The sequence below is a fragment of the Triturus cristatus genome, chromosome 4_2, assembly GCF_964204655.1.
Source record: "Triturus cristatus chromosome 4_2, aTriCri1.1, whole genome shotgun sequence".
NCBI lineage: Eukaryota > Metazoa > Chordata > Amphibia > Caudata > Salamandridae > Triturus > Triturus cristatus.
In genome coordinates, this window is record NC_140586.1 from 502276382 (window position 1) to 502303566 (window position 27185).

Here is a 27185-nt window from a genome sequence, read left to right on the forward strand (position 1 = left end):
AACATTTTTATTTAACGAAAACAAATCCCAAAATGTCAGGTTGCTTTCTGTAAACAAAAACAAAACACCTTGCAAGGTGGGCACTCACTGTGAAATGAGTGATTGTCACCACACCCTCAACATGGTGTTATGAGCGTCTCTGATAACCGTCTCTGATACCTGGTAGCCCTACAGTCCGCCAGGACATAGACTTGCCCCAGTGGAGCCAGCGAAGACTCTGGCAGTGTAAACAGCACTTCGCCATCAGAATAGAGGGGTGGCAACCGCAAGTTTGACGTGATGGGCACCCGCCCAGCCTACAGCAGAACGGACCTCACCAAGGTCTATTGGAGGTCCTGAAGTGTGTGCGTCTAGTAAATGAACTTAGATAGGTGTGACACAAAAGCATACTATAGTAATGAAATATGTTGCAAACATGTCATGGACAGTACTCAACTGTGGCTGCTTCAGAATACCAAGCATATGGCTATCTTGCTCTGGTGCAGGCTTACACACCCTTTTCAACAGTCCTACCCGTTTTCCTTTACTGGCTCGGATCAGGTGGCGCTGGGATCTTCGTTGCCTCCACTTTCATCATTACTTGATGAGTGTGTTTCTCTCAGGCGCCCTGCCTCTGCCCTTTGCTAGCCATTCAAGGGCCGCGAGTCATTGCTCCGAGAAACCCTTCCTACTGAGTCACCTTTTTACTCATCAGATGGATTTACACCAAGACGAGCTGGCACTGCCGTGGGACCGATTAACACAGGAGGGATTGGAGAGGAACTAGTGGGAATTTCCTCATCGGTCTGATGCAGCTCTTCGTCATCCTGCTGGCTGTGCTGCGAGGATTGCTTCGCACATTGCACTTCTGAGATAAACCTTTCACTATGTTCCGAACGCGAGGAGGGTTTGGCTGATTAGTCAGGGAGCGAGGCAGTTAATCCAGAATTCCTGGTTCCTAATTACGGCTTTCTGCTGACTCTGACCTCGGGCATGCCACTTCTTATCCCTGAATCCAATGATCAACATGTCCCTGCTGTTATTCCTTTTGATTGTATTGTTCGGATGTCCTGCACAACCATCCTTTCAAAAATGTAATTGGAAGGTGTTTGTTTTCGAGTGAACCAGAGTAAGGCGTGGCCTCAATAAGCTTTTCGATTATTGTTTTGGATGCTGCTCCTGGCTGAGAGAAGTTTCCTTTGAAGGCTTCATGGGGAGAGTTATTTATTGTTTGTAGTACACTGAAATATATAGGGGCAGATTTACAAGCCCCTTGCGACACTTTTGCGTCATTTTTAACATGCGAAAAGTGACGCAAAAGTGGCGCAAGGGGCTTGTAAATCTGCCCCATAGTGTTACTTTTTTTCTCACTAATTCCATACTAACGCTAACATCGTAGCCCATATATAAAGCCAAAGGCAGGGTGTTTGGGCATTTGCCTGGCCTTGTCACCAAAAGAGAACATTTGCTCATTCTGTATGGTCTTTGTGTTTGCCTGGCGCACAATAACGAGGAGTATCATTAAGGGGGTGAGGGTATGGGTGGGTCACGTTCTGAGTAGATGCTCCAGCTAATGAATTATCATGAGTATTTCAATGATTTCATCATTTTATTTTATTTCATTTTTTATTTTATTTTAGTTCGCATACGGTTTGAATTTTTTTACAGCCTTGCACTTGGATTTAATGCCCCACTGATTTTTAAATGAAGTATTTCCTTGTTTTTGGCATACTACCAAAACTGGTGTCTTCACAACATTAAAGAGATCATTGTACTCCTACGTGTGTGGTTGATCTGAGCTTACGTTTAGCTGGAATCCTTGGCAGGGTATAACTGAAGACACTCCCAGCCTTACTGATTGAAGAAAGATCAAAGTCACATACTCCTGTCTCTTTCTTCTTATTGGGGAAGGGAGGGGGGTGGGGGGGCATATCCCGTTCGCAACTCCAGGCACTGTAACTGATTCTTGAGTCATACTGAATCTAAGATCAATTTTTATAAACGAAATTGCTCCAATGTTTGTGTGCACTTAGTCATACAACGAATTGGAAATCCGAGTATGAGATTATGAAATTGTGTGCTTTCTTTCACACCAAGTAAACGTTCAAATAACAGTAATTATTTATAATCTTGTTTCAAACAGCAGTAGAAAGTAAGAAAAGTAAGATGTAAAGAGAATTGTGAAAGTATGTCAATTTATATCATATGACATTAAGATTTCTGCCTTTTAAGAAACACATTTTTGTTTTTGTTATAGTGTTTTGTTTTCCTTGTGTGGGTAAAACACATCTTCAAGTTACAGCAGTTCAAAGCCAATGTCGGCAGCCTTTGACACGGTCCACCATGGAGTGTTGATGGACCGGTTGTCGGGGGCTAGGGTGGAGGGCTCGGCTTGGAGCCTCCTGAATTCCTTTCTGGCTGACAGAATACAGACAGTTGACATGGGATCGGATAAATTTGAGCCTTTTGCCCTCCCTTGCGGGGTGCCGCAGGGGTCCTCCCTGAGTCCAACGCTCTTCAATTTCTATGTCAGCCCACTTGCAGCCGTGATAAGATCTTTTGGGCTCCAACTTACATCGTATGCAGATGATACACAAATTGTGTTATCCATACAACGAGGGTCCCAAGTAGACATGCCAGCAAGATGCCACGATTGTCTGAAAAACGTGGCCGGCTGGATGGCCTCCAACTGCCTTAAATTAAACGCCGGGAAAACCGAGGTCATCATGTTTGGGAATAACCCTAACATATGGACTCCCGATATGTGGCCTGAGGTCTTGGGAAAGCTACCAGACCCCACAGGGAAAGCAAAAAATCTGGGTGTTATTGTGGACCGAAATCTTTATTTCGGGGATCAGGTCAGTGGAGTTGTCTCATCCTGTTTCCATATCCTTACGATATTAAGGAAAATAACATATTTTCTTCCAGCAGACAGATTCAGGACAGCAGTCTCTGCCCTAATTTTGTCGCGTTTGGACTACTGCAATAGCCTGTACCTGAACTTGAAGAAAAAACACGGATACAGGCTGAAGTTGGTTCAAAACACGGCAGCGAGACTGCTGACAGAAACCCCCAGATACACCTCTGTACGAAAGGGTCTTAGGCAACTCCACTGGCTGCCTGTAACAAGGCGTGCGCAATTTAAAGCCCTATGCACTGTCTTTAAAGCTTTGACGGGCAGTGTCCCAGAGTTTTTGAGTAAGTGTTTTAAGTGGTATGTACCGGTAAGAGTGCTTCGTCGGCCGAAGGCAGACTGGTGGCGGTGCCACAAATAAAAAAGGCCCGATGGGGAGGAAACAGCTTTGCCTTTTGTGCAGCAAAAGCCTGAAACAGCCTGCTTGGACATCTCAGGAATGCCTCGGAGTTCCTCTCTTTTAGAAAGGGTCTCAAGACCTTGTTATTTATGGAGTAGATCCCCGTTTTCTTCTCAGGAGTCAGTAGATAGCGCCAGCGCGCCCTTGGGCATAAGCGCGCTTTATAAGCTCCTAAATAAATAAGTAAATGTTTTCTTGTGCTGTGCTTAAAAACTAAAATGGGGCTCTAAAGCTGTTCTCGGTACACCAGCCTGCTAGTAAGCACCAATACGGTTATTTTATAACCTAAATGCAAATTTGTTTTAAACCTCTTTTGCAAGCATATGGCCACCCTGTTTAGGTGTGACATATTTTCTGTTTCTTCCTTTTATTTTTGTGACATATGCTTACAATAAAAATTAATTAATCAATGCACCACCTTGCCAAGGCTAGACCTGTTGCCTTTGCCCATACTTGTTCTCTAATAGTGATAGGTTTTTTTCTGCTTCTTCATTTCAAGCCAATGTGGCGCTGCCAATGTGATGCTGGACGGTGATTGTAGCAGTGTTGCATTAAATTTTGAATCCATGTGACTGAAAGTGCCGCACAGCAAATAATTGACGAATTGCTACAAGTAATATGTTTTTCAATAAATGTGACTGGTGAACAGCTATTCAAACTTTCTTCCGTACTGCGCAATCTAGTTCTCCATACTTGCTCCATTGATCTGGAAAATAGAATTAATCACATAAAATTTGATTATTGTGTTCAATAAATATCAATAAAACTTTATTTGATTACATTTGTAATCATAAAAGTACAACATGAGTAAAGTAAAATAAAAAGCATCACATTTCGACATTTCATAACAGATTTGAAAAATGAGCCAACGGCAAGGGAAATATAATTTTTTTATTTAAATCTGTTTTTATTGACTTTTAGTTTACATTTACATCAATGCGTCTCGCTCCTGTACTGAACCATGCATTAGAGCACGTATTACTGATGGAATTACATATCAGGTGTAAGGAGGTAGAGCGTTGTAGCAGTCCCTGGGGTGCTTGTCGGAAGTTGGAGAACATATGGCATAGCGAGAAGTCGCCGTGCAGCCGTGCAGCCCACAAAGACACCATCCGCAACCACCACCACCTCATCAGGACCACCAAGAGGACCTCCTTCAAAGACCGCCTCGACAACAACGCACACAACAACAAGGAGCTCTTCAACGTCGTAAAGGAACTCTGCAACCCCAGCTCCAACGCCAACGACATCCCGCCGTCGCAAGCCCCGTGCGACTCCCTCGCCACCTTCTTCCAACGCAAGATCGCCGACATCCACAATAGCTTCAACCCCCGGATGACCCTAACAGGCCCCAACATGCTGGAACCACCTCACCCCACCGACTACGACCCCCTGACAACCTGGGCCAACGTGAGCATCGAAGACTCGCACGCATCGCCCGACATCACGACCTCAACATAATCTCCTACGCCGACGACACGCAACTGATCCTCTCCCTCACCAAGGACCCCCTCACCGCCAAATCCAACCTCCACCAGGGAATGAAGGCCGTCGCCGACTGGATGGAGGATAGCTGCCTTAAACTGAACACAGACAAGACGGAGATCCTCATCCTTGGGCCCAACCCCTCAGCTTGGGACAACTCCTGGTGGCCTGCATCACTGGGGACACCCCCCCACACCCACCAACCATGCATGCAACCTGAGAGTCATCCTCAACTCGAAACTCACCATGACCAAACAAGTCAACGCTGTCTCCTCCTCCTGCTTCAACACCCTCCGTATGCTCCGCAAAATCTACAGATGGATCCCGACAGACACAAGGAAAACAGTCACCCAGGCCCTAGTCAGCAGCAGACTCGACTACGGAAACGCCCTCTACGCCGGAGGCCCGACCAAGCTCATCAACAGACTGCAAAGAATCCAGAATGCCTCTGCACGCCTGATCCTCGACATCCCGCGCCACGACCACATCACCCCCACCTGAGGAACCTGCACTGGGTCCCTGTTGACAAAAGAATCTCCTTCAAGCTCCTGATCCACGCACACAAGGCACTCCACAAGACCGGCCCAGTCTATCTCAACAGTCGACTCTCCTTCTACGTACCCAACAGGAAACTCCGCTCCGCAGACCTCTCCCTGGCTACCATCCCACGCATCCATAGAACCACAGCCGGAGGCAAATCCTTCTCCCACCGCGCCGCCAAGACCTGGAACACCCTCCCCCTCATCCGACGACAAACTGAAGACCTTCTAACCTTCAGGAGACAACTCAAGACCTGGCTGTTCGACCAGTAGCAACAGCACCCCTTTCTTCCCCACCCTTCAGCGCCTTGAAACCATTGTGGGTATGTAGTGCGCTTTACAAGTTATCTGATTGATTGATTGATTGAATGTTCATGAGTACCATGAACAGCTCATACCATGAACATAGCAGGTTACAGTACAATGAAAACACAGTTACATCAATACAACGCATGAGGTCTCTCAAACAAATCGGTACGAACTTCTGAACAGATATCGATTAAGTGAAACAGTTAAAAACCCAACAACCTCAACATAGACCAGTGCCAGTATGAATGTGCCTACCCCCACTGCCCCCCTGCTCCCCCCTCCCCCATTCTGCTGTACAGCAGCTTAGCTGTTGCTCCCAACCATGTTTCTAGCTGCGCTCTCCCATGGTGCCTGTTTAGGTATTGGTCATACGTGGAACACTATGATCTCGCTCCAGCAGAGCTCCCATTGCCTATCCCGGATGTGTATCCCTCCCCTCAGGTCGTCCCCCTGGGCCTTCCTCCTCGGTTCGCCAGAGCGCCTGCAGCAATTCCTCCCATTGTGCAGCTATGGACGTCTTCCTCAACCCCAGTGTCTGCTCCCAGCGAATGGCGGTTCCCTCCGCTCCGGCCCACGCGGAGTACGCGCACCTCCATGCCTGTGGATGAGGTAGGTCCTGCGCTTTCCACCTCCTGGTCAGAAGTCGCTTTGAGACCGCAAGCCCCAGGTCAAGAAACCGGGACGTCACTTTGGTGGTCGGGGTTCTGCGGAAGTGGTGCAGCAGGTTAACTGTCCAGTCAAAGGGTATGTCGCGACCCGTACTTATGCGCAGTGACTCGCTGATTGTGTGCTAGTATGTGTGTAATTTGCAGCAACTCCACAGCATGTGGACTAGATCAGCCCATGGCTCGGCGCATCTAGGGCACACCGTGTCAGTGGAGTGAAAGTATCTGTTGAGAGCCGCAGGGGTGAGATATGCCCTGTATACCATGAACAAGTGTATCTGTCGGAGGCGCATGTTTCTGGGTATGCGCACCGGACCTTTCAGCACTCGTTCCCACTCCTTATCAGTCAACTGTCTCCCTAGATCTAGTTCCTATTTGCGTCGGAGAGGCTCTAGGGTGATCTCCGAATGTGTGCATAGTGACGCTGCGCACCAACGGACCAGGTGTCTGCCTTGCCCCATGACATATAGATACTGTATGGTTAGGTGTGGGCTGAGTTCTGTGGACATATCACCCCATTTAGCGGCCAGGGTCCTGATTAATGAGCGGTGAATTAAGAATTGTCCCGGTGGCAATCCCCCATCCTCGACCAGAGAATCATACGGGAGGAGCGCGCCATCTCGGTACAGGTCGCCCAAGGTCTGTATATCCGCATCCCGCCAGTGTGCAAGCGCGAGGGAGGTGAGCGATCCTGTCCCACTAGGGGAGCCTTCCAGTGGTATTGCCAGCGCATAGGGGACCAAAGTTCTAGTGAGGAATAAGCTCCTACGGTAACATCGGTATGCCACCGCAAGAGCGGGGTCGGCGTCGCAGACTTGGTGGCTGGGTGGAACAGCGCCAGTAGCTGCTCCAAAGAGCATGGTGGCAGTGTGGATGCAGTGTCCTCCCGACCCCTATCCGCCAGCCAGCGAGCTATCCACTGCAGCTGAGCAGCTAAATAGTAGTGCTCAAAGCAGGGCGCGGCCAGACCCCCTTGGTCCGTGGGGAGATAGAGTTTCGCTAGTGACATTCTGTGTCTACTGTTCCCACACATGAAGTCTCTGAGTAGTTGCGACAGTTTAGCAAAAAAGGCAGCGGGGACATATAAAGGCAGGAAAGCAAAATAGTACAGTAACTGTGGAAGGATCACCATTTTGGACAGCGCTACTCTACCCGTGACTGTTAGCGGCAATATGCCCCAAAAGCGCACCTGTGACTTAATTGCAGTGAAGGCCCTGCCCAGATTGCCATCAAAGAGGTCTGTCGGCCGACGGTAGATCCGGAGTCCCAACTATCGGAATGTATCTCCACTCCACTGTACCCTAGTACCATTTAGGGTGTATCCTGGATCTTGCCTCCCCTCGCCGAACGCATAAAGGCATGACTTACTGGCATTCACCCAAAGACCCGCGATAGTAGCAAAGTCTTGCAAGGTGCAGGCCAACTGGGGTGGGATATCGTCTATCTCCCTCACATACACCAACAGGTCATCGGCATAGAGCGACACCTGGTGCACTGCATCCCCTAGTGGCATGCCATCTCCCAGCGCTTCGTGCAAGGTCGCCGCCAGGGGCTCCATTGCCAAAGCGAATAGGAGCGGCGAGAGTGGGCACCCCTGCCAGGTACCCCTGCAGATTGGTATGGCGCCGTTGATGTACGGGCCCAATCGCACCCTCACCGTGGGATTCTTATATAAAAGGCCCACCATCTGTAGAAAGTCCAATCCAAGATCGTAGCGCATCAGTAATGCCGAGAGGTAGCGCCACTCCAGGCAATCAAATGCCTTTTCCAGGTCCAATATTAGGCAACCCGCTCTGGACCACTCCTGTATACTATCTGCGGCTACCCTGAAAAACCTACTCAGGTTCAACGACGTGCTGCGCTTTAGCACAAAGCCGTTCTGGTCCCCGTGGACCAGGTTGGACACCACTGGCGCCAAACGCTCCGCCAACACCTTGGCGAGGATCTTACAATCAACGTTGAGGAGTGCTAGTGGCCTATAGGATCCCAGGTCTGTGGGGTCCCGATCTGGTTTGGGCAAAGACACCAGGTAGGCTTCGCGCATCGAGGGTGGTAACGTGCCATTCTCGAGCACCGTTGCGTACAGCGTGTGGAGGTGCGGCACTAGGTACTCCCTGAAGGCTTTGTAGAACTCGGTGGGTAGGCCATCCGGACCCAGTGTCTTCCCAGAGGTCATGGAGGAGAGCACGTCTCCTATTTCCTCCAGGGTGAGGGGGCAATTTGAGGGCCTCTTGATGTGTATCGGAGGCTGTGGGCAGCTGGGCCTGTTCGAAGAACCGCTCTTGGTCATCCCCCGAGCAACGGACTTTTGATCGGTACAGTTGTGTGTAGTGGTCTACCATAACCCTGTGAATCTCCCTTTGTGTATACACAAGGTCTCCCTCCGACGTGCGCACAGCTGTGATCGGGGTGCGGGTGCCTTCTTGTTTTAAGAGCCAGGCGAGTAGATGTCCTGCCCTATCTGCCACGGCGTGCGTGCGGGCTGCATGTGCTGCATAATTAAGGCACCTCAAGCGCTCCAAAAGCGCTGCATGTTGCGTCTGAAGGTCCACCAAACGGTTTGCGTGCCTGCCACTGCCCTCCTGCTCATACTGTAACAATTGGGATTTGAGGTGGGTGAGTGACTGCGCCAGTTGCTTTCCCATATTCCATGTGGCCCCCAAGCAGTGACCCCTAAGCGTTATTTTAAGGGTGTCCCATTCCACCATCGCATTGCTCTCTGTGCCTTCGTTAAGTTCAAAGTATGTAAGGATAGCATTCCCCAATAAGGAGCGGAATTCGGGGTTTTCCAACGCAGTAGGTTGGAGCCGCCATGTGGGTATGGGAGGCCGATCAGCATCCCAGCTGAACTGGAGCCACAGGGGGTTATGATCGGAATGTGTCCACCCAAAGTATTCTGATTTCACAACCAGCGGTAGCAAAGACTGAGATCCCACCACTCTAATCGCACATGTAGGTCGTGCATCTTTGAACAATAGGAGTAGATGCGTTCGGTGGGGTAAAGGGCTGCCAGATATCTAGTATCGCCCAGTGTGAGTGCCAGTCAGTGAGTGCCTGTGCCGTGGAGACAGCTGACGTTGTACGAAGAGGAGGAAAGGACCTGTCGAGGTGCACGTCGAGCACTGAATTGAAGTCCCCTCCTATCAGCCAGGGGAGCCCAGCGTAGGGGGTCTGTTCCAGCGACAGTTGTGTGAGGAAGGGTATCTGGTCGACATTCAGGGCATTGATCGAAGCCAGCAATAAGGGTTGACCATTGAGTGTGCCCCGTACAAGGGTGTACCTGCTGTCAGGGTCTATTGTCACGCCCGTACTAACGAATGGGACACCCGCCCTAACCCATAAGAGGGTGCCTCTAGCATGCGCCGAATACATGGTACCGTGCACTTGACCTCTCCAACGCCTCCGCAGCCTATCTAACTCCGGCTGTGTCATTTGTGTCTCTTGTAAGAGAGCGATTCCGACTGAGTGTCGCTGGAGGTAGGCAAAGATGGAGTATTGCTGCGTGGGGGTGTGCTTGCCTCATATGTTCCACGTGAGCACGTTAACGCACGTCATGGCTGGAGTTGATGGTCGCTGAGGGAACCAGGGGCGGGGCATGCACCAGTGAGCATGATTTGTGGTAGAGTGTGAAAGCACCGGTCTGAGGTAACAATAACAAAATGTGAATGGTGAAAAACATAACGGCTGGGGCGAACTTTGCATGTGCGTCCGTCCAAACTTACGCTACCATGCGTAGGTGAAAACTAGGTCAGGGTGTGACCCGGAGGGGTGTGTGTGTAGGTAACGGCTTGCTGTCACTGTCCCCCCATGTCCTGTGTGTGCAGTGCGCCATTAATAAGTGTCGCCAGAGTAGCCTGTGTGGTTAGCAAGATACAGGTGAGGAGCAAGAGGGTTCTCACGCGCAATCTACTGATTCGTGGAGGGACCCGAGGGGCGTCTGGCGGTAAACCGGGTGACTCCCACAACCAGCCCAGCGGGCACACACAATTGGTGACATTGCCGACCCTCCCCCACCCCTTGCCAGTCACAGCAACAAACAGTGAGCTACTTGCGTGAGCGGTGCACGGCATGGTGTAGCATAAGCGTTTTCTCAGTCCAGGATACCGTCTGCAGTTTGTGGGGCAAATTCTGGCCCGCAGAAGTCCTCACAGATTGCAGTTGACGGTGACGATGAGCCGCTCACCACCACCGCATGTCGCTCATAGGAGTCCAGGCGGTCCGCGGGACTTGGGCTGGCGATTGTTGTAACTGCTTTTCAGCGCATTCTGACGTTCCAGTCTCATTTTCCCCGGGGTTGGGGCTGCTGTTCTCGGCATTGTCAGCATGAGTGCGCGAAGCCAGGTCTCCACGTACTGCTCTGGATTTCACCCCTCATCTCCTTCCGGGAGACCCACAGCGTGGATATTGTTGCGGCTGGAGTGCCCTTCCACATCCTCTGCCCTGTCTTCTAATGCGTGGATGCGATCCAACATATCTTGCAGAGCAGCAGCATGACTGCGGGTGACTGGCTGCAGTTCCTTGAGCGTTTGCCCTTGGGCGATGAATGTATCCGCCAGTTTGTGGTGATCCGCATGTAGGAGCATGAAATCCGAGGTGACTTTTTCAATCCGGTTTTCCAGAGATGTACTGGTGTGATCTAAGGCAGCCCCTATTTTCTCCACCGCTGCAAGGACATAGTCCATTTTGGCCGCGAGTGCTGCGGACGTCGGCCCTTCATCGTTCTCACTTCGCAAGTGCATATGGTCAGGAGTAGTCGTGCGCAGCGGTCCCTGCTGCATCTTAGCACACATACGGCCCATCTCCAGTTGTTGTGCTGTGGGCATCTGCAGCCAGCGTCCAGCGGAGTGGGCGTGCCTGCGGCGTGGCCGCATCAGCCGCGGCGAAGAAAGGTCGACTGGCTGGCAGATGTGCACTTCTCGGGTGATGTGCTCAGAAGGAGGCCCCAAGTGCTATCCCAGCATGGGAGGCCGTCAGGACACCTGGTTCGTGTCTGCTCTGCGGATGATGATCCGCAGCAGCCCTAGCAGCAGGTCCACACCCATGGAGGTCCTCTGTCAAGGCACTGTAGTAGCAGAAGTGTGTTTCAATTGTGGGCGCCTCCAGCCCACCAGTTCCGCCTCTTCCCGCGGAGGCAGTGAGCGAGCCCACAACCGTATGTCTATGGGTTGGCACCAGGTGGGGACCAGAAGGGGCGGCGTGTGTGGGCCTACAGGGGCTAGGACGTTCCAGGCCGAGGTCCAGAAGTGGGACATGAGTTCCTCGTCAAGGGGCAGTGTTGCACCCCATGCAACAGCCTGTTAGCAATGCTTGCGCACCCCGCGACCGCCCAAACCAGCTGGGCAGCAACCACCAAATGTTGTTTGCGGGGCGCAGAGAAAGGCCAGGGCGTCAGTGCAGCTGCTATGTATGTCTCCCGCTGCAGGCCAACCGTCCGCGCAACTCAGCAGGTCTCAGTTTCTCCGTGGGGGGCTAACAGCTGGTCTGACTGTGGCCCAGCATACTCCCCAGCCACACTCCACCAGTCTCAGGTGCAGAGTCGGCACCGACAGGGCCACAGCACAAAGCGCCGCACAGGCCCAGAGCGCGTCTTTCACCCAGCATGGCTCCACCTCCTCAGCAATCACCAGAAGTCCAGGGCAGGCGCACTTGAGGGTCACCCATTATAGGCACCCCCTCCCCCTCCGCCGTCACCAAGGCCACAGCATCTCATGCCTCGGGGGTTCTACGAGGTAAGGCGCAGGTCTCGTCTCTTCCCGGAAGGGCAGCCTTTACCTCTCAGTGCCGGCACGCACCATAGAAGCCACCTCCTTCTCTGCTTCTTCCCCGCCCAACATACCAACACAGGGCGCAGATCTGCGGTCGCCCAGGGGTCCACGGGCCTCCCAGTACCTCAGGCTGTTGTGTAACCTCCGCCGAGTGGCTCACCGCTGACGGCAGGGCACAGCTTTGTCCGCCTCCAACACTGGGCCCAGGAGCGTGGGTTAGGTCCTGCCCTCTTCTCTGGAGGATTCACAGCCCAGCGGCTGTCTCAGCCCAGGCACCCACCACCTTCCAGGGGTCACCGCAATACAGCCGCACCACTCCAACACAGCAGCGGTCCCAGCGTGGGCAGCCGCCGCCTTCCGGGGGTCACAGCAGCACGGCCTTACCACGCGGGATCTGTGTCCAGTCTCCTGTCGGCAACCTCAGCCACAGTAATAAAGAGGGTACAAGTGGGTCCGATCCGGCCACAGCAGCTCTACCAGAGTCGGAGTCCACACATTACCAGTGCAGATGGTGCCCAGGTAGGAGTATTATTGCAGATAATAGGAGATTTCGGCTGTAGCGTTGGGAGTTCGCGTCCGCCATGTCGGCTGGCTAGCCACACCCCCCAACGGCAAGGGAAATATCATACCATTCAACACCTGGAAGAAATAAAATGAAGTGCTGGTCTACATTGATTAAAATTGTTACTTTTCGGCACACATATATATATATATATATATATATATATATATATATATATATATATATATATATATATATATATATATATATATATATATATATATCCTACTGGCGGTCACCAGTAGGTAGTTATAGTTAGGACCAATTATCCATAGGAAATCCGCAACATTCTATTTTTAATAACTTTGGCACCGGTCAACGAATCTTGGTGGAACTTTCAAAACAGGTGGGGCGCTCTGGTCCACTCCTATCCGCTCCTATCCGGAAAGTCTCGGGGTGATTCGTCAAGCGGGGGCTGAGAAATAAGGGGGGTCCCAAAACGTGTTTTCCCCATGCAAGTTTCCATAGGAACCGTTAATCGCAGCTACAGCCCGAACTGCTGAACAGAATTACACCAAATTTGGAAAAAAGGTAGCCCTTGGTTCACACTCGTGCCTTTTGCATAAATGGTGTAAATCCGTTCAGTAGTTCCTGAGAAAATCAAAAGTAAAATCATAGATATATCTATGGGCACGGTGGATCCGCGCACCCTGCCGAGCACGAGCTGGATGCTAATTGGCTGTCAACACTCCAAACCAGGAAGTGTTGACAGCCATCTTGTGCCTCGGTAGAACCGAGGCACAAGAAAGCACAAAAACAAACGAGCAGAATGCAGAAAGGGGGCAGGGTAGAAACCCCCTGACCCCCTAGGCCTGCTTAGGGTGTCCCAGGGCTCAAAAAAAAAAAAACTTTTTTTTAAAAAGGGTGCGCGGATCCTGACGATAAAAAAAACAATGAAGCGCGATCTCCCGCGATCGTTGCTAATTTGCCCCCGGGGGCGCCAAATCCCGGGAGCGATGCCAGTATTGGGTTGGGGGGCCTAAGGGAACCCCCAGCCCTGGGGACTGCCACCCCCGTGCATAATGAAAATATGTGGGGGGGGGCTCACAGCCCCCTGCAGCCCCGGGGACCACCACCCCCGGGGCTTCAAAAAAGAATGGGTGGGAGGGCTCGAAGGCCCCCCCAAGCCCCGGGGACCACCACCCTCGGGGCTTTGTGAAAATATTTGCGGGGGGATCACGGCATATTTGTGTATTTAAAAAAAAAGAAATACCCTGTGTGGGGGAGGCTGAAGCCCCCCCACATGCCCCGGGGACCGCAACATCCCGGGGCTCTTAATATGTAAATTGAGGGGTCCGTGATGGACCCCCCAGCCCCGGGGACCACCACCCCCGGGGCTTTGGAAATTGCTGGGAGGGGGGCCACACGGTCCCCCCTGGAGCCAATAATGGCCCTGGGAACCGTCACCCCCCAGGGCCGGCTCCTGCAGTGTCCCGGGGTGCCCACCCCTGGGACACTGCTGTTTGCTATGGCAGGGCGGGAGCCTCACGGCTCCCGCTGCTTTGAAAGAGAGAGCAGGAAACCTACTCTCTCTTTCAAAATTCAAACCAAATTGCTTTTCCACACGGGGAGCTGCATGTTAGCAGCTCCCCATGTGGAAAAGCAATGCTGGCTCCTGCAGGAGGCGGGGAGCTGGCGGGACCGTGGAAGGATTGGGGACCCCCCACAGCCCCCAAAGGAGAGGGACAGCCCCGGGGGATGGGGTCCCAGGGGCTATTAATGGCCCGGGAGGGGGACCACGCGGCCCCCCCTCCCCAAAAATAAAAAAATAAATATTAAAAAATAAATAAATTAGAAAGGACGGCACTGGGGGATAGGGTCTCCGGGCCTTTAGTGGCCAGAGGAGGGGGGCAATGCAGCCCCCTCCCCCAAAATTATTTTTTTTTAAAAGGCCATGCCCCGGGGGATGGGCTTATTAAGGCCTCGGGAGGGGGGCCACACGGCCCCCTTCCCAAATTTTAAATAAAAAAAAAATAAGGGGCAGGCCCTGGGGGATGGGTTCCCCAGGGCCCAAAAATGAGAAAAAGAAGAGGGGCTACGCAACCCCCCTTATTTAAACAAAAAAAAAGAAATACCGGCATCGCGCCGGAGGCCACACCCCCTTATTTGAGCACTCTGCAAACGTGCCCCCTGGCGTTGCAGAGAGGTGTTCTGAGGCCATGCCCTTTTTTATACCTCTCTGCAACGCAACTCTGTGGCGCTTAATGGAGGTAGCTGGTGGGGTAGTTGCACCCCAGGGAACCTCAGGATTCAAGGGGGGTAATCCCCCAACTTAAAACGCGCCATAGGGCGCGTTTGCACAGTGGTGAAGGGAGGGGGCGGGGCCTGAGGTGATATGTGTGCAAACACTCCCTGTGGCGCGTTTTAAGTTCAGGAATTAATTCCTCTTCAATCCGGAGGGTCCCTGGGGGCCAACTAGCCCACCAGGTACCTCCAGTAAGCGCCATGGAGCTGCGTTGCAGAGTGTTGTAAAAAGGGGTGTGGCCTCTGAACACCTCTCTGCAAGGCAGCTCTCTGGTGCATACTGGAGGTACCTGGTGGGCTAGTTGGCCCCCAGGAACCCTCAGGATTGAGGAGGAATTAATTCCCCAACTTAAACCGCGCCACAGGGTGTGTTTGCAGACATGTCACTTCAGGCCACGCTTCCTTCCTTCACCACTGTGCAAACGCACCCCGTGGCGCGTTTTAAATTGGGGGATTAACTCTCTTTTAATACTGAGGGTCTGAGGGTCCCTGAGGGCCAACTAGCCCAACAGGTATCTCCAGTATGCGCCAGGGAGCTGTGTTACAGACAGGTGTTCAGAGGCCACGCCCCTTTTTACACCTCTCTGGAACGCAGCTCTGTGGCGCTTACTGGAGGTACCTAGTGGTCTAGTTTGACCCTAGGGACCCTTAGGATTCTAGGGGACTTAATCTCTCAACTTAGACCGGCCACAGGGTGGGTTTACACAAAGATGAAGGGAGGGGACGGGGCCTGAGGTACGTGTGCAAACACGCCCTGTGGCGCGTTTTAAGTTGGGGAAAAAATTCCCCTTCAATCATAAGAGACCGTGGTGGCCAACTAGCCCACCAGGTGCTTCCAGTAAGTGCCACTGCGCTGCGTTGCAGAGAGGTGGTGCAGGCTGTGCCCCTTTTTACACCTCTCTGCAATGGTGCTTTCTGGACGTACCTAGTGGGCTAATTTGCCCCTAGGGACCCTCAGGATTCAAGGGGAGTTAATCTCCCAACTTAAAATGGCCACAGGGCGTGTTTACACAGTGGGGAAGGGAGGGGACAGGGCCTGAGCTGACGTGTGCAAACACACCCTATGGTGCGTTTTAAGTTGGGGAAATAATTCCATTTCAATCATGAGGGCCCATGGGGGCCAACTAGTCCACCAGGTGCTTCCAGTAAGCACCACTGTGCTGCGTTGCAGAGAGGTGGTCCAAGCCGTGCCAATTTTCTCTGCAATGCAGCTCTGTGGTGCTAACTAGAGATAGTTGTACCCAAGGGACACTCAGGATTCAAGGGGACTTTATGCCCCAAATTAAAACACCCATAGGGCGTGTTTGCACACGTCAACTCAGCCCCCCTCCCTTTACCAGTGTGCAAACGCGCCCTATGGTGTGTTTTAAAAGGTAGTTTTAATACCCCTGCCCTATGATATACTAGGGGCTTACAGAGGAGGTCATGCTAATAACAGGGGTACCCCAACGCATAGTGTTCCCTAGTGTATGTAGGTGTTTTAACTGTATTCTGAGTGTCTTTTAGCATAGCACTGGCTCTAGAACTGGTAAGTCAGAGTCAGTTACCACCAGTACCCATCTGAAAAAGTTGAGGGTACAGGATGATTTTGCAACAAAGACTCTTTCTGCTCCTCTGTTTGTTCTTTCTGCACGTATTCCTTCTTCCTGCACTTTTCTTTGTCTTTGAGGTCTTCTGCAGCTCTTTCTGCATTTCTTTTTCTTCTTTCTGTGTGTTTTTCTTCTTTCTTCACATGTCCTACCTCTGTAGGCATAGTTAGAAACTAGCATTTAAAAAGGCTTTGAAATTCACTTAAAAAAACATAGGTTTCAGTTACGTTAAAGTTAGAAATTAGCCTTTAAAAAACCTTTGAAATTCACTTAAAAAACATAGGTTTTAGGCACGTTATAGTTAGGAATAAGCATTTTAAAAAACGTAGAAATTCACACAAAAAACATAGGTTTCAGGGGTGTTATAGTTAGCTGGACATTTCACTCGTAAATAACCATAGAAATTCCCCCATTATAGTTAGTTCAGCTAACTATAACTCGCGCCCCTGCAATTCACTGCTGATGACGTCACATATTACATCACTCATGACATGGTCAGTGACATCACAAATTACATCACTGATGACATCACTGATGACATCATCCATGTGATAATTTGATGCATCTTCTCACACCCTAATATAACCTTTGATACACCCACTCTAAATTACAGACTGCCATTCTCAAAACCATAGACACTCCAACACCAATAACTACATACCCACTCACTGATTATTAGGTCTACACACCCATCCACTCACTCACCCGTACAGTCACTCATACCTATGGTCACTCAGTACAGGACTATCATATGCACTCATACACCGCCACTCATCCATAGAGGTACTCACACACCTAGTGCATCATGCAAATAATTAATCACACTGCCATTTACTCAACCATACAGTTATACACACACCAGCTCAATTACTCATACAAATACTAGCACATTCTTACGCTTTTATACAATCACTGATACAAGCACACACTCATCCATACAGCCACTCTCACAATCACACACTCTCACTTATAGCGATTTATATACTCTAACACACATATATACTGCCTTTCACATATGTAGTTACTCACATATGTACCACTGAAATATACATTCACTCACTAACACACCCATACACGCACTCACCCACCCATACAGTCCATCACAGATTCACTCTTGAAACCATGCACCCAGTGAATCACTCACTCACACATCTATGCACAAAGTCATACACACCCCACCCACGCAAACACTCAGGCACCCATACAGATACTCAGACAACCAATCAATAACCCACATAGACACTCATGTAGCTATTCGCAAACCCATGCAGCCGCTTACACACCAACAGACAGATGGATACAGACATTCACACAGTTTAGTCACTAACCCATGCATTCAGTAAGATACGTTTAATCACTCACTTATAGAGTCAGTCACGCACCTACTTAATCACCCATTCAGACACTTATAGACCCACTCATTCTTCAATACGCCTTTCCCTATATATATTAAACATATTTAAACTTTACAGAAACACACAGTCACTGGATGATGTCATCAGTGATGTCATCAGTGATGTCATTTGAGATGTCATCAGTGATATCATCAGTGATGTCACTGACCATGTCATGAGTGATGTAATATGTGACGTCATCAGCAGTGCATTGAAGGGGCACGAGTTATAGTTAGCTGAACTAACTATAATGGGGGAATTTCTCTGGTTTTGTACGAGTGAAATGTCCAACTAACTGTAACTTTCCCTAAAACCTATGGGTTTTTCAGTGAATATATATATATATATGTGTGTGTGAGTGTGTGAAATAGAGTCTAATCTGAGTACCCATAACGTTGACATATACAGATATCAATACAATTATGTTATCCCAAGGGCAAATATATCCTCAAACTTATGGTCCCAGTCCTGAAGTGAGATAATTGTGTTCAAATCTGCTTCCAGGTTTCAAGTGTCATTCTAAACAAGATAATCTAGATGTATTGCAGTCAATCTCCTCTCCATTGATGCCAGCAGACTTAAAGAATATTTATGAATGGCCATCATGGCAAATGCTTTATAAGTGCTTACAAAGGCACTACTACACTCATCCAGGCCTTGGCATCTAAAGTTCTCCCCGATGCTCAATGTGCACGCTGTGGTCATCCTGAGGCTGACTTCTTACACCTAGCATGGGGATTCCTTCAGATAGCAAGTGATATGACGTAAATGATGGGGCACAGACGAAACCAGACACATTTGTGGCCCTTTTGGGATATGTACATGACTTCCCTAAGTTGAGTCACAAATACATGGCCATAGCCCTATTATTAGCTAGGAGGTGTGTTGCTCTGAGTTGGGGCAGAAGCCCTCCTCCTCGGGTTACAGCGAGATACAGGGGCTTAATATATTGTTAAAGGAACGGCGAGCTTCAACCACCATCATCATATTGTAAGGACTACTGGCGACCCCTGCATACTTACCTGGCTGATGGGAAGTCTCCTCTGCCACCTAGAGCACCAGGCTGATAATTAATCATGCCAAGTAATAGAATTGCATGGTAATGCATTGTGGTGTTTTGGGACATATAGATCATTTTGTTCTATGAGTGTCGAAGGGATTGAATGCACCCTCAGAACATTTGTATTTCTTAGGTGCTATGATGATGTTATTACAATTTAGTCAACTTGTTTGTAATCTATTCATTTGGCAGTGTTTGTATTGAATGACCATGTTGTATTTTTAATGCTGACTATCAAAAAGGCTGTATATATATGTATATCTATATGAATGTGTATATATATTATCTACTGGCGGTCGCCAGTAGATAGTTATAGTTAGGACCGAGTTTCCATAGGAAATCTGAAAATTCTATTTTGAATAACTTTTGCGCCGGTTGACGAATCCTCACGAAATTTTCAAAACTGATGGGGCGCTCCATTCAGCTCCTACCCTGAAAGTCTCGGGGTGATTCGTCAAGTAGGGGCCGAGAAAAAAGGGGGGTCCCAAAACGCATTTTCCCCATGCATTTTCCCATAGGACCTTTAGACACAGCTACAGCCCGAATGGCTGAACAGAATTACTTGAAATTTGTCAGAGAGGTAGCCATAAGGTCAAGGAAGTGCCTTTTGAAGGTCTGGTGTAAATCTGTTCAGTATTTCCTGAGAAAATAGCATTTAAAAGCATATCAATATATATACGCGCGCACCGTGTGAGCACCCTTACGTGCGCGAGCGTAATTCTGATTGGTGGTTACATGTTAGTCAACGTTCGAATCGGTCGAAATCAGGAAGTGTCGCCGCCATTTTGTTTGTTTTCAGTGCGAGAGTGAAAAAGGAAGGTGGCGAACGTGAAAAGGGGGCAGGGTAGAGAGTTCCTGACCCCCTAGCCTTTGTCAGGGGGTCCCTGAAGGCCCCGAAGGCAGATTTTTTTTTTTTTTAAATCGCGGGGGTGCGCGCACCGTGCGCGCACGGTGAAAAACCCCAAAAAAATATTTTTTTTTTTTTTAAATTTGCGGGGGTGCGCGCACCGTGCGCGCACAGTGAAAACTAAAAAAAAAAAAAAAAAAAAATTTTATACGTAGTTTATTGTAAAATAAATATATAAAAAAAATAATAATACATAAATAAATTAGCATTTAAAAAAACGTACAAATTCACTGAAAAAACCATAGGTTTCACACACGTTATAGTTAGGAATTAGCATTTAAAAAACCTTGCAAATTCACTTAAAAAACCATAGGTTTCACACATGTTATAGTTAGGTGGATATTTCACTCGTAAAAAACCAATCAAATTCCCCCGTTATAGTTAGTTCAGATAACTATAACTCGCGCGACCGCCACTCTATCACAAGGATGATGTCATCAGTGATGTCATGAGTGATGCCACTGACCATGTCATGAGTAATGTAATATGTGACGTCATGAGCAGTGGGCCGTTGAGCTAGGAATACGCCTGGCTTACCGCGGGAGGACTTGCACCGAAACTAAGACTCACAGGTTCACGAGGCCCATCTACGGGCATGCATTAGAGAACTTCTGGTGTCTGGCACCTATTCAAGGTTTACACAGCGCAATATAGACACTGCAAGTACCACAATGCTGTGAGAAAATAAAGAGCCTATCAGGAGGTGGCACATCATTTTTAAGTGGTTGCGCAAGTTGCTGGGTAAAAAGAAGTGATCGGCCTTTGAAAAAGCAAGAAGCGAAACGCGTCAGGTCGCACCACGTGCACTGCTGGGTCTACATGGTATCACTTGTCCTGGAGTGCTCCCCAATTCGGTGGGCAACCTGTAGCTTTAATCTATTCACGGCCGGCCCGGTCGCGGGGGAAGCACCACTGCAAGAATCAAAGCGGGCCGTTGAGCTAGGAATACACCTGGCTTACCGCGGGAGGACTTGCACCGAAACTAAGACTCACAGGTTCACGAGGCCCATCTACGGGCATGCATTAGAGAACTTCTGGTGTCTGGCACCTATTCAAGGTTTACACAGCGCAATATAGACACTGCAAGTACCACAATGCTGTGAGAAAATAAAGAGCCTATCAGGAGGTGGCACATCATTTTTAAGTGGTTGCGCAAGTTGCTGGGTAAAAAGAAGTGATCGGCCTTTGAAAAAGCAAGAAGCGAAACGCGTCAGGTCGCACTACGTGCACTGCTGGGTCTACATGGTATCGCTTGTCCTGGAGTGCTCCCCAATCCGGTGGGCAACCTGTAGCTTTAATCTATTCGCGGCCGGCCCTGTCGCGGGGGAAGCACCACTGCAAGAATCAAAGCGGGCCGTTGAGCTAGGAATACGCCTGGTTACCGCGGGAGGACTTGCACCGAAACGAAGACTCACAGGTTCACGAGGCCCATCTACGGGCATGCATTAGAGAACTTCTGGTGTCTGGCACCTATTCAAGGTTTACACAGCGCAATATAGACACTGCAAGTACCACAATGCTGTGAGAAAATAAAGAGCCTATCAGGAGGTGGCACATCATTTTTAAGTGGTTGCGCAAGTTGCTGGGTAAAAAGAAGTGATCGGCCTTTGAAAAAGCAAGAAGCGAAACGCGTCAGGTCGCACCACGTGCACTGCTGGGTCTACATGGTATCACTTGTCCTGGAGTGCTCCCCAATTCGGTGGGCAACCTGTAGCTTTAATATATATATATGTATGTATGTATATGACTCCTTCTCTTGATGACTATGAATGTCACTGTGCTATATACTAGTATTTCACATGAAGATGGAATGAGAGCATTAAAACTTTATTTAGGGACTAGACCTATACATTTACATCAGCACACACAAATGCTTCTACAAAGGACGCAATGGTGCTTACAGACAAGAAATATATAGACAGGTCAGAGGGACAGCTATGGGCACCTGTTACTCCACAGTTATGCTAATTGGCATATGGGCTGGTGGGAGGAGCAGGTGCTCGCCATTGACTATGCACAAGAATGGTCAGAAAACGCTGTCCTATGGACTCGATTCATAGACGACTTGTTCATACTATGAAAGGGCACACCAGAATCAGCAAGATCTTTTGCAGACAAATTAAACAACAACAATTTAAATCTCTCTTTCACATTGAGGAAAAGCAAAACAGAGGTACACTTTTTGGACCTTATCATTTTTGTGAAGGCTAATAAAATCCATACGAAAACATTCAGAAAGCCCACAACAGGAAATTCGATACTTCATGCTGTAAGTTTCCACCTAACCATTGTGAAGAACAGTATTCCCAATGCTGAGAATCTCCGCATGAGGAGGAACTGCAGTGACAATAACACACTAGAGAAGGTGCCGGTTGAACCTATGTAGGAAGCACAATACACATGGTTCATGTCAGGCTATTTCAACATTTAAGAGCCATAACCAATAAAGCCAAAAGATGACCAGTTGCCCGCCACATCCATGAGATACATGGGCGAAATGCAACCAATTTGGTCTATTTTGTTATAGACTCAATTCTGAAAAATGTCAGAGGGGGCAACAGGGAACTCCAATTGAGAAGATTAGAATTCCGTTACATAATCATCTTAAACAGTAGAATACCTACAGGTCTAAATTCGGATGAAGAATTGTTTGTACAGTTTTAATCCGCTAATGATACCTCCTGTCCCCTTACAATAACCAAGAGTATATTGTTTTAAAGTAAAGAATAGAAATCATGTTTTGTGAGAACAGTCTGCAGAAATTTCTTTTAAATTATGTTGAATTTTTCTATAAATCAGTGTGCATAAAAATGAAGGTGGTTCTCTCTTGCTGTATAGGCAAGTGTAAGAAAGTTGCTCTGTATATACTGTTTCCAAATAGGTACAGTGTGCACAGAGTCCACAGTCCCCAGAGGTTTGGCAGAGGCTAAAGCTAGATATAACCTTACTCTCTAAAGTGGTAGCTTGATCGAGCAGTAAGGCAGTATCAGAGGTCAGTGTAAAGCATGTGTTGTACACACTCAGTCAGCAAATGGTCTCACACACTCAAGAAATGAACTATAGGCCAATGGTTTTGTATAAAAATATATAGTTGTTTTATTTTAGAACCAACAATAGGTATCAAAATATACTTTCTCAGAATGAGATGCTTTAGATAAATACTTTTCAATAGGCAATAGACTTTTGAATGTAATAGTTACAGTTGTTGCAATAGGCAACACAATTTCAAACAGAATTATTCATTGAGCTCAATGGGAATTGCTAGTTAAATGCAATTGATAACTTTTTGGATTACTTTTCCTATCACAGGACTGGATCCTGGATTCAGTCCTGGGACAGTTCCTGTAAACAGTTGAGTAAAAGCGTTTTGGTTACAGTGTGATTTTTAAGCAATATTTTGATATTTTAAAAGTTGACACTTCAAAACTTTTTCTCACAGAATCACCAATGTTATCCTATGGGAGGAAGTTCACTTAGCAGGTAAGTCGGGTTATTGTTACTTTTTCTAACTGGTGCACCACCTGTAAACAGTTGAAAGAATGTGGTTTGGTTATACAGGCGATTTTTAACTAATATTTGTAAGTTTGCAAAATCGACACAGAAACTTTTTCAGCAAAAACCAGGCAATGTTATCCTATGGAAGGAAATTCAAGTTACCGGTAAAGTATGTTCTTGTTACTTTTGTAATACAGTGCTGGGCTCCTAGGTTCAGCACTGGGACATCTATTTAAAACAGGTAAGCAATTACGTTTTCACAGTTGGTGCGATTTTTAGAGAATATTTGTAGTTTGCAAAAATCGACACAGAAGAAATTTCACAGAAAAACAGTCAATGGTTTCCTATGAAAGAAAATCGAGTTAGCGGTAAGTACGGTTGTAATTACTTTTCAGGGTCAGTGCTGGGCACCAAGATCCAGCACTGGAATCTCTCCTGATAGCAGGTGAGTATTTTCGTTTTCGTTACTCAGTTGATTTTAGGCGAATATTTGAAAGTTTAGAAACTCCACATGTGGAAGAATTTTCAAGTGAAACCAGTCAATGTTACCCTATGAAAATAAAGAGAGTTATCGGCTTTTGGGTAAGTACTCGGCTGGCAGAGTTAAGGTTCTGGGCATAGACTCAGGGGTCTCCCAGGGTCAGGTAAGTACAGTTGTTACACCCTCAGCAGCACAGGGGCAGCCGGGTGCAGGATAAGTTAGGCCCAATGTTATCCTATGGGAGGCAGGTGGCCCTTGGTTGGTGGCTGCTTGCTAGCAGGCCATGCGGCTGTGGGAGCTGGGCTCCTGGTCACTTGCTCAGGGCAAATGGGGAAGTAGAGTAGAGTAGAGATTGCACTGCCAGAGGCACTCGGGCGGCTGGGTGCAGGGTGCTTTTGAGCCGTCGGGGGATAAATGGATTGCAATGGAGAAGCTCAAAAACGAACAAAGGCTGCAAGCTTAGGGGCGAAGATTCTTCAGGTGCGACCACCACTTCGAGAGGTAAGTTGGGTAGTTGGAGTATAGTTAGGCACCCAGGAATTGGGCACAGGGAGCCGCAGGGCGCCAGGTGCAGGGGTGCCTTTTGGTGTCGGGAAATCTTACCCTCTGCTGATCTTTGTTGGAGGGGTCCCTGGTTCTGAGGCTGCAGGAATCGTCAGGATCGTTGAGGTGAGTCCTTGGGTGCTGGATTCGGGGTCACAGTTGCCAGAGGGACATCCTGGGGGTCTTGGTCCACTCCGGCACAGGCCAGGCTAGGCGGGTGCAGAGTGTGCAGGGTTCGTGGTTCCTGGCTGATGCTAGAGGTCAGTTACTTGCTTTGAGCAGTACCACTGCTTGTGGGAGTCCCAGTTGCTCAGAGTCACAAGGTAGCCAGGTCCTCCGGGGTTTGTGAGGTTGCTGGCCAAGGGAGATGCTGAGATTTAGTAGGAGCAGGTTCGAGGGTCGACAGGCCGGTAGGGCTGGGACCAAAGCAGTTGGTGTCTTCCTCTTGTTAGCAGCTGCACGGCAGGTCTTCTTGTCTCTTGATCTTCTTTGCTGTTTCGGAATCTGGATCTAAGGAAGGAATACTAAATACTAAATTGCGGGGCGTTACAGGTAGGTAAAGGGCAGGGACCACTGGGTCCCTGCCCTGGGGTGGGTACACCCCCTATCCTGCCACTCTCCTGTGGTAGGGGGGCAGTAGCCTAGTCCTGATTTGGCAGGGTTCCCATCTTCAAGATGGCGAGATCCCCGGGATGTGCTTCACCTCGCATCCCCTACCTAAGGGGTGGGGTTGGCGGAGGCTGGCACACCCCCTTTCCTTCCTTGGGGTTTCCGGTCAGTCTTCCCGCCAGCGTGGGGGTCAGAACCGGTGGGGGCCAGTTGCTCAGTACAGCAAGTGGCCTGGAGACGCTAACAAAGGCGGCATGCCTTTGAAGCTTCCCCTGCCCACCCTGTGGGAGGAGACCTAGCACCTCGCCCAGGATGTGCATTGTTGCAGGCCCAGGAGAGCGGATGGCTCTCTACCCAGGGGTCTGGCAACATGTCTGCTGTGTGGCAGCCTAGACAGCCCCTCAGACAAGACGTGAATTGTAGGTTAGGTTCAGGGGGCAACTCTAAGTTGCCCTCTGTCGTGCATCTTACAGTAAAACCCACACTGGCATCAGTGCCAAACTTCTCAGTCTTCAGTGTAGCCATCATGGTGCTGTGGAGTTCGTATTGACGACCTCCCAGCACCATGTACTCTTAATGGCAGCACTGCACTTACAGTGCCCAGGAATGGACCTGGGTACTGTAGGGGCACAGGGCTCATGCACCTGTGCCCACACCACTGGCATAGGGCACCCAGCTAGAGGGGTGACTGAGGTATGCCAGGGCAGTGTGTGTTGTGGGCATGGAACACAGGGGTGTGTGCCATGTCGACTCTTTGTTTTGTTCTGCACCAAGGCACTCAGCCTGCAAAGGCAGTGTGTGTGTGCCAGGGTCCACGGCCTCCAAGGGTGGCACAAAAAGTACTGCTGCCCTTCGGGGCCTTCTCTGGTCACAAGGCCCTGGGTACCTAGGGTACCATTTACCAGGGGCTGACATGTGACCAGAGATGCCAATTGGGTTTTGGCTGTTAGGCAGTTTTTAGGGAAGGAACACAGGCCCTGGGCACCTGATTGACAGGAGCTCAGGGCACAACAGGAAAAGTGCATCAGTTATCAGGCAAAAAAGGGGGGGTTACTGCAACAGAAACCCACTTCCTTACAGCAAGACAATAATGTATGTGGTGCAGTGGGGAGGATAGGTGAATCAGATATGGAATTAGAAAATTTAGCCCATTGGGGACATGGTTACCCCACTATGGATATAACTTTCCTTACAAAGAACCTGTCTATTCTCCTCAGCACACCAATCAAGGAAGTAGGCCATCTTAGCCCGAGTGATTCCTTATATATATATATATATATATCACCACGAATTGCTGATCTGAAATGAAATCAGCGGGACACATGCTCTGGGCACAAAACAGGATTTAATTCAGCATATGAAAGCACTTCTGCAGATCGTGGAACATCCATGGCAGACGCGTTTCTGGCCGGAATGGCCGTCATCAGTGCCAGTCCCACAGGCTAATGTTTCCTCGTGAGCTCCAGAGACCACTCCCTTTGAAGTAGACTCTAAGCTCCTCCTCTCTCAGGCAGGTGTGTTAGTTGCGCTTAGAATCCCAGGTCCAATGCATGATGGTACATGCAGTCCACATGAGGTTCCAAAACAAGTGATGTGGAACTCTGGACAGCGATATTGTCCCCAATTTCTTGGCGCTGGGCTGCATTCCATCGCAAACGTCCTGGAAATGATGATGCCGCTGAGACCTTGATTTGTGCCCTTATCAGGCAGCGCAATGCCGCCTCCTCTCTCCCCTCGCTTGAATAATGTCCATAATGGAAATACCTCTGCTTGGGGGGGCGCCGCGCTTGTACTCCTCGTACTGCACCAAAAGTTTGCTGATGCGCGGAGCTCCTGAACGAGAGGGCGTGCCCCTGTCGGTATCAGCGGAACCCGACTATACTTCACCACGAATTGCTGATCTGAAATGAAATCAGCGGGACACATGCTCTGGGCACAAAACAGGATTTAATTCAGCATATGAAAGCACTTCTGCAGATCGTGGAACATCCATGGCAGACGCGTTTCTGGCAGGAATGGCCGTCATCAGTGCCAGTCCCACAGGCTAATGTTTCCTCGTGAGCTTCAGAGACCACTCCCTTTGAAGTAGACTCTAAGCTCCTCCTCTCTCAGGCAGGTGTGTTAGTTGCGCTTAGAATCCCAGGTCCAATGCATGATGGTACATGCAGTCCACATGAGGTTCCAAAACAAGTGATGTGGAACTCTGGACAGCGATATTGTCCCCAATTTCTTGGCGCTGGGCTGC

At 49.2% G+C, this 27185-nt stretch overlaps 1 protein-coding gene across 1 annotated transcript in view; it reads left to right on the plus strand.

Moving 5' to 3' along the window:
* The window catches only part of LPAR3 (lysophosphatidic acid receptor 3), a 196406-nt gene that overhangs the window by 65753 nt on the left and 103468 nt on the right, over window positions 1-27185 (plus strand). The window lies entirely within an intron of this gene.